Raw genomic sequence first — 12,200 nt, forward strand, 5'->3', positions numbered from 1 at the left:
GGGTTCACACAGGTGAAACAATTAAAACTCAAAGTATTTTATTATCACGTGCTGATTACAGCTCTTAACTCTATAAAGAGCTTTAGATCTTCTAGATTTTTGAAGACTGAGTTTTAATAATAGATTTATTGATAACTTTTAGTCCATTAACTTATCAAATAGGATAGCAATATTTTATATGTTTTCTCTCCTATAAATAACATAATGACAACTTCATGTCACACTTCAAGTCTGATAATAACCTACATTTTGAAGCACTTTGCAATTTTCATGGTGCTTTCACATATTTTTATCTCACTCAATTCTCACAACTACCTGGGCTAATACATTAGCCCCATTTTGCTTCAAGTCTATCATTTGGCCTACAATCTGAATTCTTAGACCAGTATTTTTTCTGTTATTCCAAGCTAGCCTTTCTGCATCATTGGCTTACTTTACTGAAACAAAAGCAAAATGGCACCCATGTAAAGTCACCAATTTTTTCCCCACTTTCATGACAATACTTAAGAAAAATGAAGTTTGATTTTGTAATTGGGTGGGTATTGGAAATTTTGCTTACCATATTGTCATTTTTGTTTGTTTCACAGCCTTACAGTCCAGCTCACTGAATGTGGTGCTTAGAGTATTGATGGAAAATTCATGGAGTGGTATTTGATGCCAAACGGGTAGGGAAGTTTATATAGCATGGTTTATAATATCTATGTTTTAGAAATTTTATTATGTGTTTATTATGTATTTCATTATTGTTCTTTTTAAAATTTATACTGTTTCTTTATTTGCATTATGTACTGTTTTTGTATTGTGAAACACAAACTTTATATCCTAGCCATCATTATCTTATTAGGATCCAGAGCTAAGTTTCAGGAGAATTCTTTATGGCACCTTAAAAATCATACTTTCCTAAGATAATATACAATATTTGATACTCCTATTTTCATGGTCTCTAGTTTATTATTAAGCTGACCTTTGTACCTGTTTTGAGTTGAGTTGTGTCCCACAAAGATAGGTTCAAATTCCAGGACCTTAGAATGTTACCTTATTTGGAGGTAGGGTCTCTACAGAGATAAGTCAAAATGAGATCATTGGGGTGGGCCTAATTCAATAGGGTTGGTGTTCCTATAAAAAAAAAGCAGAAATTTGGACAGAGAGAAAAACACGCACAGAGGGTAGACAACATGAAGACACACAGAGAGAGTAGCACATGAACTCAGGATTAGAGCGATGCATCTTCAAACCAAGGAACACCAAAGATTGCTGACAAACCAGCAGAAGCTAGGGAAAGAAAGGAAGGATTCTCCCCCAGGGCTCAAAGAGAACATGGCCCTGCTTGTTTACGCCTTGATTTCAAACTTCTAGACTCCAGAACTGAGATAATAAATTTCTATTGCTTTAAGACACAGATTTTGGTACTTTGTTATGACAGCTCTAGGAAAATGATATAGTACCTAAAATAGAAATAGAGTCTTTCTCTTTAAGAACTAAATATACTAAATGTAATGGAACCTTGAAATACCAGGACCCCATTCCATCCAGGGCACTGTTGGGAGAAGGTTCTTGGTCCTGACTCCAAGAAGCTCCTACAGCATGAGCCAGCTCACCAGTATGAAGCTTACAATACCTAGGCCGCCTTTGCCTCTAGTGTAAATTAGGAACCTATAGATGACATTCTAGACCCCTCTCAATCTAGACAGTGGTCTTTCCAGTCTTGTCTCCCATTCTTTCTCTGATCCTTGTCCAGAGCCAGGCAGGTGCTACACACTCTTCTTTCTAACTCTTCCTTCTCCTCTTCCTTGGCTGTCATATGGTACCAGACGAGTAGGAAGCATAAGTACGTGAGGGTTATAGCACCAACAGGAAATGTGTCCTCAGCCCTTTGCTCTTATACCTCTGTATTTTATCTCTCAGAATGATCATCTGCTTTTGCAGTGGTTACCCTTACTTGGGAGCAGAGGACTTATCCAAATAGATTTGTTTTTATCTATAATTTTATTCTTACCTCAAATTCATTGGCCTCTATGTAAGACTTGTACATTTTTGATGGTGTTGTGGTCAGTTTCCCACTGACGTAGACTCAGGTGGTCTTGGCTCTCTTTCATGTTCTCCCTTATCTCATCAATCACCAGTATGGTTGGTTTTCACTCCATAATATCCTTCATTTTCTTCATTTCATACTCATCCTAATTTGAGGGCTGTGATAACATCTTACCTGGATTCCGAGGGCTATGTGAATTCCGAAGCCTTGTAGTTGCTTTCCTTGCCTCTTGTTTCCAGGGTAATGGCTTTGCAACTGTAAAACAGATAGTTGATGTGCCAGAAATCTGACCTCCTAGATTTATCATCTTGCTCTTATCTGTTCAACCAGATTGTAAACTCTTTAAGGGCATGGATCTTTGCATTTGTACAAATTTATCGGATGTATCACTTAGCCCAGAATAGCAATTAAAAAGCATAAACTCTCGAGACGTTGCCTGGAATCCTGGTTCTGCCACTTACCAGCTCTGGGAGATGGGCCAAGTTACTCAACCTTTATGTTCCTCAATTTCACCCATCTGTGGAGTAAGGAAAATGGTAATGTCTACTGTCATTGATTATTGCAGAAGGGGAGTGAATAAAGTGCTTAGAACGGTACCAAAAATATATAGTAATTTTTCAATAAAATGTGCATTATCTTATTATTTTACACTTCAATGTTCATCAAATATTTGGAGACTAATGAAAGATAACTTGTGTTAACACAAGAGTAGAAGCATGCTTTGATTTTATCTGAACATGTGTTGCACCTCTCTGTTACAGTGATGTAGTTCTGAGTCTTGTTGAGTTCTTTGAGTATAAAATAAGGATAATAATACCTACTCATAGGGTTGTTGTGAAGATTACTATAAATAGATTGCTGTTGGTAAGGGCTGAATCCAGTGCCTGACACATAGTAAACACATAAGTGAATGGTACTCAGGAACACAGTAATAATGGTAGTATTAATAGTAGTGAGGCAACCGTAGCAGTGATGGTAGTGGTAGCGATAATAGTAATAATGGTAGTAGTGGAGACAGAAGTAGCATTTCATTTAGTTTTTTGTATGTATGGAACATATCAGCAGTTGAAAACAGCTTGGGGGTATGTGAAGGAAAGACAAAGTTTTTCTTGACAATCTGAGAGAGGTGATAGTTGAAGTCTTGGGAAAGGTTAAGGTGGCTTGGAGTGCGAGGAGGACCACCACAGCAGAATCAGGGAATCTCAGGAAGGCAAGGGGAAATTTGTGGATAGTGGAGAGAGTGTAGTTCAAATTCTTACCCATCCAATCCGGAGATAATGGGAGGAAGAAAATAACTTCTAAGATGGAAAGCTGTGATTAAAGAGTGCCAAATAATAAGCAAAAGTGGTCAAGGAAGACAGTGATCTGCCCCACGCCCCCATTACAGTCATTTCTCAACCTTTTCCTCATCTCTCCATCTTACTCAGAATTCCTTTCCTTCTTTTTTTGTTTTTAAAGATTTTATTTATTTATTTGCGAGAGAGCAAATAAATATGCGCACGTGCACACACACATACACACACACACACACACACACACACACACACACACGAGCATTGTGGGGGGGCAGAGAGAGCAGGAGAAGCAAACTCCCTGCAGAGCAGGGAGCCCGATGCTGGACTCCATCCCGGAACTCTGGGATCATGACCTGAGCCCAAGGCAGCTGCTTAACTGACTGAGCCACCCAGGTGCTCTACATTTCCTTCTTTAACAGCTAAAAAAATTAATTTCATTAGATACATGTATACATCTAACATGTATATGTTTTATTTATTTATTTATTTTTAAAGATTTTATTCATTCATTCGACAGAGAGAGAGACAGGCAGCGAGAGAGGGAACACAAGCAGGGGAGTGGGAGAGGAAGAAGCAGGCTCCCGGCGGAGGAGCCCGACATGGGGCTCGATCCCATAACGCTGGGATCACGCTCTGAGCTGAAGGCAGACGCTTAAGGACTGAGCCACCCAGGCGCCCCCAACGTATATGTGTTTTAATGCTATGAATAAATGCTACAGTCCATTAAAACCAGTTGGCAATACATCATGAAGAGAATATGGACATGCTGGAGAAAAATAAATATGCTTTTCAATTTGAGGAGCGAAGTACAGACTGCAAGTTAGATTATGAAGCTGAGAACATGCATTTGACAGGAAAGAGTGGAATGGACCTTTACTTAATATATTTAGAATCCTTTGCTGAACTCTAGTATGTACTAGTATGTTAGAGAAAATTTTTTAAATTGGTGAATCCAGAAGTTATGTCCTAAAGTTTACATATATGTGAACATATATATATATATATATATATATATGTTCACTGTTACATTCCCTGAAAATTATATTCTTCTAAGCATTTTTTAAAATATGAAGATTTTATCAAAAAGCAAATCTTAATTTTTGCTTCAGCAATTCAGATAATATTGACTAATGTCTATTCGATTTAGATTTATTTTTCAATGATTTAGTCATTTTGTTCCAAATGAAACATATTTTTCTTGGCTTCCTGCTTTTGCTGTAAGCAGCCCACAAATGGTGTACCTCAAACAGCATTCTTAGCAATTACAAATTGAAAATCATCCCTATTCAGCTACAGTAAGACTGTATTTATTTACTATTTCGATGTTTCTTTTTTCTGTCTCTGTGTACTGTTTTTAATTTTATTTATTTATTTGAAAGAGAGACAGAGAGGGTGAGCACAAGTGGGGGGGGCAGATGGAGAGGGAGAAGACTCCTTGCTGAGCAGGGAGCCTGATGTGGGGCTTGATCTCAGGACCCTGGGATCATGACCTGAGCCAAAGGCAGATGCTTAACCGACTGAGCCACCCAGGCGCCCCTGTGTACTGTTTTTAAATATACAGTTTAAACCAAGCATTCAATACGATGTAAAATAGAGCACTGTTGTACTTTAAATAATATGTAGAACAACGAAAATCGATCTACAGCCTCTTCTCTAAGAAGAATCCCAAGGATACTATCTTAGGCACTTTCCTTATACTTGTTATTGCCATTAAGCATTGCACATGGCCTTTTAAAATTTATAATTTCTATTTATGATGCTTAAAAATGTAGTGGTCATAATGCAATGTAAAATAGCTTCAATTAATATATTTATTCTTTTTCCACTTCAGTCTTTAAAAAAATAATAATAAACTCCCAGTGAACCTTTCCCCTGCAAATGACCTGATACGACATATTTGAACTTACGGTGAACTTTCACATGAACTTTCAGTTATCCTCCGAGAAATATAACAGATGGAAAATAAGCAGATTTTTCAAATATTTTCAGATACAGTACTGTGACATGTTTAACGGAGACAACAAGGCCAACTATCTCTCTCCAGTGTTTACTTTGCTGACTTTATTGTCTTGCAGGCGGTTTTGTTACATTATATGTCTGAATTAAGGGGTTCAGCCACATTTTTGTTTGCCCAGCATCTTGATTTTAAAGCAGCACTTGTATATATGTTTAAAGATGTAGCTAATTGGGTCATAAATATAACAAATTTTAAGAGAACTTTATTGAACTTATTGAAATAATATTGCTTCAAATCCTAGATACGAGGGGCTTTTAAAGACCCTTTTCAGATTTCACAATATGAATCAGCTATAATTTCTTTCACTTTGAATAGTTGGTTGCTAGAAATTCAGTTCGAAAACCACAGGGTTTTTGAATGGTCATTTGGGACAAGAGGAGGGAAATTAATGGAGCACCAACCAGTGTTTACTACTGCAAACATATGAGGTAGGCTCCTCAGAGGTATTTAATCTTCGCAACTCTCTTCCCCAAGTAGTTATCTTACTCACTTTGCAGAAGAGGAAGGGGAGACAGAGAGGTTGTGTAACTTGCCTGAGAAGGCACAGCTAAACTGGGGAAGAAAATCTGGGTCTCCCAGACTTTCAGTTCCTTTCTCTTGTAACACGTTCATGCTCCCAGGAACAAGATGTTTTTTTCAGTCAAATAAATACTAAAGATAAAAGTGTGATAACGCTGTAAGAGTTCTAGAAGCTTTGTTTTGAGAATTTAAAGAGTTTATTTCTTTGTATTTGTTGCATAATATTGTTACATAGATTAGATGTAAAACTTTCAGAATGCTCTCAGTGACATGAAGATAGTAACTGAGATTTTTTGCTTCTCTGAAAATTTCCTGTTGTTTGCAAAAAACTATGCATCTATTACATTTACTAAATAATGCAGGCATGTATAATACTTTTCCACTGATATGCATCTCCTTGCTTAGAATCAATTCTTATTAACACCCGCTTTATTCTTAGACCACAATGTCTTCATCTTGAGTAGTGTTTTAGATGTTGTTTAGTTCAGAGAGAGATTATACTTAATGGACATAGATATGTATAAAAGAGCACACAACTGCATTTATCAGATCAGAATGCCAACTGTATTAAGCTGTAATTAGCCCATCTTTCCTGGCACTTGGTGAGGCGAATAACGATCTCTCCATTTCACTGGATGCACCCAGAAGCCTAAAAGGCCTACGGTGATCTTGTCAGTGATGTAGTGTAAATGGATAGCAAGTTAAAGTAAGTTGTTACTCATTTTAAGAGACTTTCTAATACTCTCCTTTCTTTAACTTTTTAGTTCATTTTTAAAAACAGCTTTTTATTAAAAGTAAAGAACAGATTTTGTATTAAAATGAGTGATCCTGTTTTTCTCTCCAATTTTGAGGTAGTAAATGTGGAGCCGTGCAGATTCAAGGAGGAAAAGGTCTCTTTCTTCTTCCTTTCACAGTTGACCTTTGAACAGCACTGGTTTGAACTGCACTAGTTCACTCACACATGGATATTTTTTTGGATGAATACAGTACTTTGATGAATACTGTAAGTAGATGTTCTGTTTCTTATAATTTAATATTTTCTTTATCTTACTTTATTTTGAGAATATATTCTACATATAACATACAATATATGTTAATTGACTGTATATGTTATTGGTAAGGCTTTCGGTCAGCAGGAGGCTATTAGTAATTTGGTTTTGGGGGAGTCAAAAGTTCTACGTGGGTTTTTTTTAGAGATTTTATTTGTTTGTTTGCCAGAGAGCACACAAGCAAGGGAAAGCTGCAGAGGGAAGGGAGAAGCAGGCTCCCCACTGAGCAGGGAACCCGATGTGGGACTGGATCCCAGGACCCTGAGATCATGACCTGAGCCGAAGGCAGAGGCTTAACCGACTGAGCTATGTGGGTTTTTGACTGCATGGGGGATCAGTGCCCCTAACTCCTGTGTTGTTCAAGAGTTAACTATATAAGGTCTTTTCTCCTGTGTTATTTTGTTGCCTGTTTACAGGTTCCGGGGAGAAAGCGCATAAAGTTCCCTCTGTATGATATGGTATTCAGTTAGGGATAAAGTTATGATTTCCTGTAGAAAGTAGGCAGGAAACATGGTAGGGAGATAAGCCCACAGACTCTCTTTGATTTCTTGATATTTATCTGTTAAAATTACTTGGTATGTGTAAATTCCGAAACTTATAATATTGCAATTCCTTAGATTGAGGGTAGTCATTATTTGTCCAAAACTAGGTGCGTACGGCGGCATCATGATTATCAAGCATCAGAGAGAAGGACTGTGGAGTAGGTATTGAAGTATTAATTCACAGAACATATATCTGCATATTAAAAATAATGTTCCTTTTTTAGATATGCTATGTCCATGACAGAAAACAAAATTTAGGCTTACATGCTTTTTTATCTTATTGCTTTAAAACAGATTCTGAAAGCTATAAAATGATACTGCCCCTCTAAATAAAGTGACAGTTTTAAAAAGCATACTGTTTACATAGTTATAAGTATAGTTCTGTTTTTTTTTAATTGCAAGTGACAGAAATGTAATTCAACTAGCATAAAAAAGGGTGGCAGTCACATGCAAACATAAACACACATATTTAGATTATACTGTATACTATATTTGCATCTTTTTAAAAAATATAACATTAGGAGCATTTCCTCATGGTTAAATGATTTTATTTTTCACCTTCTTTTATTTACTTTCTTACATTATTTCAAAAGTGCTCTATAGCATTCAATTATCTGCATATATCGTAGTTTATTTAACCATTCCATTCTTATTTAACATTTAGATTGTTTCCAGTAGAGTGTTTCCAAAGTCTCCGCCATGGAGAAGCAAAAACCTAATTGGAAGCTTAGACAGAAGTAAACTTTAAAGCCCCAAAAATATTTCTGTAAATTTAGAAATATAATCTTATACCCACACATACAATTTATTATTAATGCTTTCACTTTACCTCTAAAAGGTCATTATTTCATTTAGGAAAAGGTAACTTCATTTACTTATACACTTAGACAAAATAGTTTCTAATCAATAGTTATGTGATCCAACTAGTCAGAATGGCTAAAATGAACAATTCAGGAAACAAGAGATGTTGGCGAGGACGCGGAGAAAGGGGAACCCTCTTACACTGTTGGGAATGCAAACTGGTATGGCCACTCTGGAAAATAGTATGGAGGTTCCTCAAAAAGTAAAAAATAGAACTTCCCTATAACACAGCAATTGCATTACTGGGTATTTTTCCAAAGGGTACAAAAATAGTGATTCTAAGGGGCATCTGCACCCCAATGTTTATAGCAGCAATGCCCACAATAGCCAAAATATGGAAAGAGCCAAGATGTCCATTGACAGATGAATGGATATATATACCACCTCTTTTTTTTTGTTTTTCTTTTTGTTTTTTTGTTTTGTTTTTAAAGATTTTATTTATTTATTTGACAGAGAGAGAGAGACAATCAGGGAGAGAGGGAACACAAGCAGTGGGAGTGGGAAAGGAAGAAGCAGGCTCCCAGCGGAGCAGGGAGCCCAGTGCGGAGCTCAATCCCAGGACCCTGGGATCACACCCTGAGCCAAAGGCAGACGCTTAATGACTTAGCCACCCAGGAGCCCCATACCACCTCTTCTTTATTCATATATACTGTCATATTACGCAGCCATCAAAAAGAATGAAATCTTGCCATTTGCAACGATGAGGATGGAACTAGAGGGTATTATGCTAAGCAAAATAAGTCAATCAGAGAGACGAATACCATATGATTCCATTCATATGTGGAATTTAAGACACAAAACAGATGAACACAGAGGAAGGGAAGAAAAAATAAAATAAGATAAAAGAAAGGGAGGCAAACCGTGAGAAACAATTTAACTCTAGGAAACAAACTGAGGGTTGCTGGAAGGGAGGTGGGTAGGGAGAAAGGGTAAGTGGGTGATGGGCATGAAGGAGGGCACGTGATAAGATGAGCACTGGGTGTTAAATGCAACTGATGAATCACTAAATTCTACCCCTGAAACTAATAATACACTGTATGTTAACTAAATTGAATTCAAATAAAAAATGAAAAAAAAAACCTGTTATGTGATCCATTCTAGGACATATTATTGTTGGCATGGATTCGTATCATTGTTTATATTCATAACCTTGTGTTGGCAGGTGCGTGCTTGTTCCTGTGATGAGTTCAGAGCAACTGCCATCTGCGCAATGGGAGGTCCGAAACTGAAAAGGGAAGGGGAAGACTGAATGTATTCTGAAAAGGTTTGTACATGAAACAAAAAGACGGGTTTTCCAGTTTAAATTTAAAGCATGTTAATGATCAAATTATTTCCCAAGGATCATTGTTATGAAGACTTAACATTTTCCCCTAATGTATTTATATATCCACTCAGTACATTATATGGTAAATGGGGGGTGCCGTTCCCGATACACATGAGCCCCGCCCCCACAGTTTTACAGTTTTGTATGCTCAGATAAACAAGTAAGGATTAGGAGAGTTTTATGGATACTAGCTTCTACTTGAAAAGCTACACATTTTTTTCTCTTAACCTAGAGATGATGTTTGGAAAGGTAACAGGTGATAAAGCAATAGCCCCTTCGACAGATCATATGGTACATCCAACTTTTTGTCTCTGGAGAGCACTTAGTTCATCCCAGAAAGTTCTCTTTTCTTTGAACATATCCAGATAAAGAAATGTCATATTTTTGTAGCCAAATTTAAATATTTAACAACTTTTATAAAATTTCTGATGCTGGACCAAAATCATTTACATCTTACTTACAGTAGTGATGTTTCCTACCATGTCATGTGGTTAAAGATTCAAGTCCCTATTAATAAAAATAATTAAGCGTTGATGACAGATATGAAAAGACAAACTAGTGCTAATACTTTCTTTAATAGGGACAGACTCATATAAGATGATTTCATTCTTTATCAACAATGGTGATCAAAAACATTTAAAAGTACAAAATATATAAGCAGGAAAATGAGTGAAAATACCCTGTGATCCCATCACTTCGTAGAGAGTCAAAGTGTGTATGAATGAAAGATTTAAGATAATTACAGGGGCGCCTGGGTGGCACAGCGGTTGAGCATCTGCCTTCGGCTCAGGGCGTGATCCCGGCGTTATGGGATTGAGCCCCACATCAGGCTCCTCTGCTATGAGCCTGCTTCTTCCTCTCCCACTCCCCCTGCTTGTGTTCCCTCTCTCGCTGGCTGTCTCTGTCAAATAAACAAATAAAATCTTAAAAAAAAAAAAAAAGATAATTACAGTCTGCATTTTTAAGACTACCTACATTATTAATTAATTAATTGGTTCTGTTTTCAACCTTTGAGTCCCTTACTACATGGCAGTGACTTCTGGGTATATAGTTATATGAGTAGGTCAGACAAGGTAGCTATCCTCGTGGAGTTTGGTATATGGATAGACATTAAGCTGATAACCCACGACTAAAGAATTGAAAAATACTTTGAAGAAATATTAAAGGGTATTATGAACAAGAATAATGCAGGAGCATGATTTAGTTCTTTTTTTAAAAAAAAAAATTTATTTATTTATTTGACAGAGAGAGAGACAGCCAGCGAGAGAGGGAACACAAGCAGGGGGAGTGGGAGAGGAAGAAGCAGGCTCCCATCGGAGGAGCCCGATGTGGGGCTCGATCCTAGGACCCTGGGATCACGTCCTGAGCCAAAGGCAGATGCTTAACGACTGACCCACCCAGGTGCCCCCATAATTTAGTTCTAACAGCTAAGGAAGGCTTTACTAAGTGATGTTTGAACAAGGAAAGCTGAAAGATGAGTGCCTCCTTGGCAGCTAAATAAAATAAAAGCCATGAAAACATAGTTCTAAGTCACAATATCTAGACATATTACTCAGTAAATATTGTTGAATGAATGAATGACTGGTCTAAAAATCAGAAAATAAAGCAAACATTAAAACAGAAAGCATAACACAAGTTTTCACAAGTTAAGTCTAAATCGTTAGTTGTACAAATAGATGTAAATGCTATAAACTACTCAATTAAAAGATAAAGTCTCTTAGAATAGATTAAAATCAAAGAAGTCGCTGCCATGTGTGCCAGGCACTGTTCCGAGTTCTCTGTTTGGGTTTTCATTTAGCCCTCACCACAACCCTTTTAGGTACATCTGTTAGTATTTCTATTTTGTAAGTGAGGAAACTAGACACAGAGAGGTGGAATAATTTGTGCATGGGCAAACAGCCAATGAGGGGCAGGGCCAGATTCTGAACTCCCTGTAGTCCAGTTCTAGCTTCTGAACTTTTAACCTCTAGGAGCAAGAGTTTCATTTTAATGCAGAATCGTTGAGAAAGATCTACAACCTTTGTAACTGAATTATGACGGCTTGACTAACATAAAAAAAAAGATTATTAAATTTTCAAAGGAGAAAAACAATATTGTTATTTATAATCCCAGATATATTAAAATAAAATGGCTCAGTTTTCTGTGTCATAATCTTTATTGACACTCTTTTCTATTTAGGAATTTTCTCTTTTATACAAAATAGAAAGCTCAACAAGATATTGGGCAAATATTTCATTTTGACAAACTTTTTAGAGGATTCTTGGTTTCACAATTTTTGCAGTCTGTTATTCATTTCATTTTATAAAGCCCTCCCCGCCAATTCCAAGAACTCCTGTGTTTTATTTTGTAGACTAGTGTGGGGTAAGGTGAAGATTTCAACTTAAGGGCTATTTAGAATTATATGAGAAATTTTAGATGCTTGATAAAACCCAGAAACAGGAAACAGGTGTCCAAGTGTAGATATTTCACTCTGCAGAGAAATAATGTGCTCTATTAGTGGCTAGGGTTTAATTGCCATATTTAATTCACTGAATTAGAACTAGTGAATGTAGAACTTAAAA

The 12,200-nt window shown here is 36.8% G+C and overlaps 1 protein-coding gene across 4 annotated transcripts in view; it reads left to right on the plus strand.

Moving 5' to 3' along the window:
* Nucleotides 1–12,200, plus strand: part of LRAT (lecithin retinol acyltransferase) — a 132,285-nt gene that overhangs the window by 26,171 nt on the left and 93,914 nt on the right. For 3 of the 4 annotated variants that reach the window (XR_008958655.1, XM_057310140.1, XM_057310141.1), the window contains exons 5-7: nucleotides 588–665; nucleotides 6,715–6,866; nucleotides 9,478–9,579. The gene's annotated coding sequence lies outside the window, so the exon portion shown is untranslated. The remainder of the gene's footprint in view (nucleotides 1–587; nucleotides 666–6,714; nucleotides 6,867–9,477; nucleotides 9,580–12,200) is intronic. The other variant, XM_057310139.1, reaches the window with a different exon arrangement.

The sequence above is a fragment of the Ursus arctos genome, unplaced genomic scaffold (genome assembly GCF_023065955.2).
Source record: "Ursus arctos isolate Adak ecotype North America unplaced genomic scaffold, UrsArc2.0 scaffold_11, whole genome shotgun sequence".
NCBI lineage: Eukaryota > Metazoa > Chordata > Mammalia > Carnivora > Ursidae > Ursus > Ursus arctos.